This window comes from Oryx dammah, unplaced genomic scaffold (assembly GCF_014754425.2).
Source record: "Oryx dammah isolate SB20612 unplaced genomic scaffold, SCBI_Odam_1.1 HiC_scaffold_18, whole genome shotgun sequence".
NCBI lineage: Eukaryota > Metazoa > Chordata > Mammalia > Artiodactyla > Bovidae > Oryx > Oryx dammah.
In genome coordinates, this window is record NW_024070202.1 from 29,531,512 (window position 1) to 29,537,511 (window position 6,000).

General features: G+C 37.9%; 1 pseudogene; it reads right to left on the reverse strand.

Annotated features, from left to right (window-relative positions):
* The window catches only part of LOC120878280, a 36,474-nt pseudogene extending 31,526 nt beyond the window's left edge, over positions 1-4,948 (reverse strand).
* Positions 4,949-6,000: the final 1,052 nt, after the last annotated feature.

Genomic DNA, 6,000 nt, shown 5'->3' on the forward strand with positions numbered 1-6,000 from the left:
AGAATTCTCTGCCCACAGTCTCCAGTTCCTCACTTCACACTCTTTCTTCACCCTGTTATAGTTCAGTTTCCACCTCAACACTGGAAACTGTTCTCACTAAGGTTAACATCTTCTTATCACTTGGTACTACTTCATCTTTGAAATCCTTTCTTAGTTTTGCTGTCTTGAGTCCTCTTATTTTTTAGTTTCTCTCTCACTTCTCTGAGCATTCGTCATTTAGTTCTCTGTACACTCTTTAAATACTAGTGGCACTCAAAGCTTAATGCGTATCTGCTTTCTTTCAGCACATTCTTTGAAAGCAGGCTTTACATGGCCATTATGACATCCATCACTCGCGCACAATGACTGTCCAATCTGTAAACAACAATCCCACAATGCTCTTCCAAGATTCAAAGAAGATTTCCCTTTGCTCCTCAACTATCTCCATTTCAGTGTATTATAGACACATCATTATCAACATGTTGTTCCTCCATTTATTGAGTCCATTATAACACACAAGCAAGAAATAGGTGAGGCTGCTAGACTAAATCAAAGCTCTGTTTTTCACTTCTATAGCTGCATACTTGGACACCAATTATTTCTCATCTGAATTATTGCAACCACCATCTTGGTAATATTGCAAATACTATTTCTTTACAACTTTATACACAGACAATTTTTATTCTGAACATAATAAAGTATATAATATACAATCATGTTTTGCTAAAAACCTGAAAATTGTCACATCATGTAATATAAAATTTAATAGGATAGTATATCCATTTAAACTGACAATAAATTTCAATACTACTCTTACTGGTTAATAAAAACAACACTAGTGCTTATGACACAAGCCCCCTTATGTTACCCTAGTCTAAACAGAAACTATTCCAGCAAAGATCATTAGAAAATCATTTTAGAAACCACTAGATCATTACTATGCTTTTTAAAAAATAAAATGTTTTAATAAATTTTATAAATAAAAATAAAAACATTTTATAAATAAAATGTTTTTAAACATGTTTTTATTTTAAACATAAAAACATTTTATAAGTAAAATGTTACAATATTGCTCAAGTTAAACTGGAATTGTAACAATAGAAAAGACATTGCCAAAACAATGGTCAAATCTATGACAAATGGGTTAGTGGTACATGCAGAACATCTTCCATTTGCCTCTTCAGATAGATTTTTCATTCTTTTCCATATTGTGGAGGCTGTTTGACAAAAGGAAGGGAAGAGGAAAGAGAAAAAATTTGGACTACTTTTCTAATCCCTCTCTTTGTGACCATTAACTTCATGTATAAATTTGGCAACAGTGCCCAGATATGTTGACAAACATTTTCTGGATGTTTCTGTGAGATGGTTTTTAGATGAGGTTAACATTTAAATTAAGCTTCCCTGATAGCTCAGCTGGTAAAGAACCCGCTTGCACTGCAGGAGACGTAGGAGATCCACTGGAGAAGGGATAGGCTACCCACTCCAGTATTCTTGGGCTTCCCTGGTGACTAAGCTGGTAAAGAATTCACCTGCAATGCAGGATACCTGGGTTCATTCCCTGGGTTGGGAAGATCCCCTGGAGAAAGGAAAGACTACCCACTCCAGTATTTTGGCCCAGAGAATTCCATGGCCTGTATAGTCCATGGGGTTGCAAAAAGTAGTGCATGACTGAGTGGCTTTCACTTTCACTTAACATTTAAATTGGTGGGCTTTGATTAAAGCATACCACCCTCCACAATGTGGGTGGACTTCATCCAATCAACTGAAAGCCTAAATAGAATAAGAGACTGATCGCTCCCTAATAAAAGGGGATTCAGCCAGCTGGCAGACTTCAGATTTGAACAGCAACACAGGCTTTTCCAGGTCTACAGGCTGGAGACCCACTTGCTGTTCAGTAGCCATGTCATGCCTGACTCTTCATGACCCCATGGACTGCAGCATGCCTGGCTTCCCTGTCCGTCAACCATCTCCCAGAGTGTGCTCAAGTTCATATCCATTAAATTTGTGATGCCTTCCAACCATCTCATCCTCTGTCACCCTCTTCTCCTTCTGCCCTTAATCTGTCCCATCATCAGGGTCTTCTTTTCCAGTGAGTCATTTGTTCACATCATGTGGCCAAAGTATTAGAGTATTGGAGACCCACTTATTGGCCTCCATAATCACAAGTCAATTTCTTAAAATAAATCTGTGTGTGTATATATATACTGGGGTAGAGACAGAGACATAGAGATCCTATTAGTATAGTTTCTCTGGAAAACCTTGACAAATACGCCCTGCTTCAGCAATGTGTCTGGAAGTAGCTGTGTCTTCCTCAAACTACACTCTGGTAAAACGGCCCCTTTTCCACAAGTCCAACTCTCACTGGGTCATTCTGTTTCTATTATGTTCTTTGTCCCTTGGCTATAAGGGTAGTTCATGATTCTTCCTCTTCCTCATTACTAGTCTCTGGTGTGTTACCATCCTTTCTTAATACAACCCACACCTCTGAAATCAGTCCTTTCATTAAAGCAGTGATTCTCAATTTGAGGTCCATATTAGAATCAGCTGGAAAGATTTTTTAAATCCCAATGGCCAGTCCACAAACCAGACCAACTAAACCAGAACTTTTGGGGTCAGCATACAGGCATCAGTTTTCTTAAAGCTCCCCAAGTGTTTTAAACACAGCCAAGGTTAAGAACCACTGCATCAATGTATCTTCATTTGAATCATTTGAGAGGAATTTTGTTTCCAGCCATGACCCCAACTAACACACAGTCATCATCCAATATTCCCTTTAAAGTTTAAAGAAAAAAAATTTCTTGAAATCTTACAAGCATTAATTACCCGAATGTTTCTTATAGCTATCTTCTACACTGTCAAGGATTATTTTACCTTTAAGACTATTTTGTTTCTCTGATTGTCTCCAATTCATTAATTTGCACCTAACGAAAAATTTGTCTCCCAACTACCACTCAGACTATTTTTTAACCCCTTACCCCCACTTCTGGTTCTGGGGAGATGGGAAAGAAAGTCCTGAATGCTTAATAAAAGCCCAAAGATGAGACAGCGTCCACAGCGCATGCATGATGAACTGCAATTATATCTGTACGGATAAACAAAGCTGCCCTGGTAGCTCAGTTGGTAAAGAATCTGCCTGCAATGCGGAAGACCTGGATTTGATCCCTGGCTTGGGAAGATCCCCTGAAGAAGGGAACAGCTAATGAAGACACAGGAGCACTGCCTTTAAACAGACCTATGTTGGGCTTCCATGGTAGCTCAGATGGTAAATGATCTGCCCACAAGCAAAGGAGACTGATGAACAATGAGCTTGTAAAGCGTTTTGTTTTAACCCTAACAGCAATGTATTATAAAACATCACTCACAGAGTCATTGAGAAGAAATCAGAGGAGAGAAATATTAGAGACAGAAAGATGATTATGAGACTGTCACTGACACCCAGAAGTTCGTCATCTGAACCAGGTCAGTGAGAGTGAAAAAGAAGGCATGGGCCATTTTCTAGTGTCCTTAGGCACAATTATGCCTTTTCCATGCAGATCTGTTAAGATTCAGAGTAAGAATCCAACACTTCTCAGATTCTTTTGATTTAAACATCATATGAAAATGCACATTCTTTTAAAAATCAGTCAAGTATGTTTAATAGCATATATGTAAACAGATTACTTCCCATCAGCCATGGCACTGAAATCAACCAATTCTATGTTTTCTTCCAAAAGTCACTTTCTGCAACAGCTTTTTCTCATTCTACTATGATAGGTTTCATTTGATAGCACTGCTAGTCATTTGATTATCATTGCCTTTATAGGTATATGTTAAGTCTTCAACAATCTTTTGTCAGTGTACATAACAGACCTGTCATGAATACAGCAAAGATTAAATACTAAATATTGTTAAAATGATGGTAAATAGGAACAAGAGTGGGATCTCCATTACTAGCTCTGTTGTCATGAAAAGAGAATATAATCTGACCTCTAGAATAAATCAGAATTAGGATTCTATTAAAGGATTTTGCTTCATATTAATATATGAAGAAGATATTTACTACAAAAGATTAAGAACTTGACACTTCTATTTCATAATAATTCTGATTCATAATAATGTCTAAGGATGACATATACACCACAGATTATCAAATATGCATTAATGTAAATCATAACTCTACAGATTAACATCTGAAATGTTACATGGCCATGTATAAAGCCAGTGTTACCTGAGATTCACACACAGAGACCCAAACGAGTCTCAGTCAAACCATTGGTTTCAGATTGATGCTCCAAATCCTCCACGTGAAGATTATTGCTATACCTATAAATCTCTTGTGCATGCTAAATCACTTCAGTTGTGTCCGACTCTGGATTCTATGGACTGTAGCCCACCAGACTCTCTCGTGCATGTGATTCTCCCGGCAAGAACACTGGAGTGGGTTGCCATTGCCCTCCTCCAGGTGTTGTCCTGATCCAGGGATAAAATCCGTGTCTCATGTCTCTTGCATTGGCAGGCAGGTTCTTTACCACTAGCACCTACTTTGGAAGCACATAAATCTCTTAGGGTTTACTTTTTTTAATTCCCTGCTGCTTCCATTCCTAAATCCATGCAGCCTGTCAGCCTGCCATAGATTTAGGCATGTCACTTTTCTGATATCGACCAAAAAAAAACACATAATAAGCATTCTGGGAGTCTAGTAACTTCACTGGTTTTGAGGAAAGTAATATTATTCATAGGATGGCTTTCTTCTATCTCCTGTATCCTCTGCTTTGTTCCCATTCTCATCCCTCTCATCTCTTAATTCTGTCCTTCTCTGCTCCCTTGTAGTCAAACAACCTTATCTCTATATCACACACATTACTCCTAAACCCCTGGTGAGGCCAACACTATGCCTTCAAAAACTTACCTCATATAAGAACTTCTCAGGAACTCTCCAAGCAAACTGTGTTCTACCTCCACTAAGCAAATAAATCCTGTTCTGTCTCATATGTGTAAGACGTGGGAAAGCAGGAAACAGTCTTGCCTAACAGGGTCTGATATTTCACCCAGATCATAATCTGTTTGTTTTTTGTCATTATCTGTCACTACCTACCATTCATCTTTATAGATTTTAAGGTATCATCTTCTATCAAGAAATGGGTGATGCTGGGAAAAAAAATTTCTCTCTCTCGTTCAAGGAAAGGAATAAGGAACAAGACGGGGGATTTGGGGAAATAAAACTATATGCCCGGTGACATCTAAGGCATTTTACAAATATTACTATATTCAACAACCTTTTTAATTGAACCTTCACAACAAGTGAATGATATAAGAATTCTGAACCTGAAAGATACTGAGTAACTTTCTCAAGTTCATGACAGCTATTAAGTTGGGTAGGTGAAGTTCACACTTATTCTGCTAAAACGCTGGACTACAGATTGGCAAAAATTTATAAGTTTTCTTTAACATCTCTTTTGTTATACCTATGACATCACTCTTCAACCTAAATTCTTGGTCCATCGTGTGACCAAAATTTAAGCAAGGAGGCTATGCCTTTGTAAGAATTTAGCTCATTACAGTCTCAGGTAAGAGAATTTCAGAAACTCAAAGCTTGAGATATCACTTGTTTCTAGTGGAGATGGTAACAAGGGAGAGTTAATTTGTTATGTACTAAGTCAGTTACTAGTACATAACAACAGCAAAATCAGATTAATTATATTCTTTGCAGCCAACAATGGAGAAGCTCTATACAGACAGCAAAAACAGGACCAAGAGCTGTCTGTGGCTTAGATCATGAACTCCTTATTGTCAAATTCAGACTTAAAGAAAGTAGGGAAAACCACTAGACCATTAAGGTATGACCTAAATCAAATCCCTAACGATTGTACAGTGGAAGTAAGAAGTAGATTTAAGGGACTAGATCTCACATAGTACAGGAGACAGGGAGCAAGACCATCCCCAAGAAAACTAAATGCAAAAAAGCAAAATGGCTGTCTGAGGAGGTCTTACAAATAGCTGTGAAAAGAAGAGAACCAAAAAGCAAAGGAGAAAAGGAAAGAT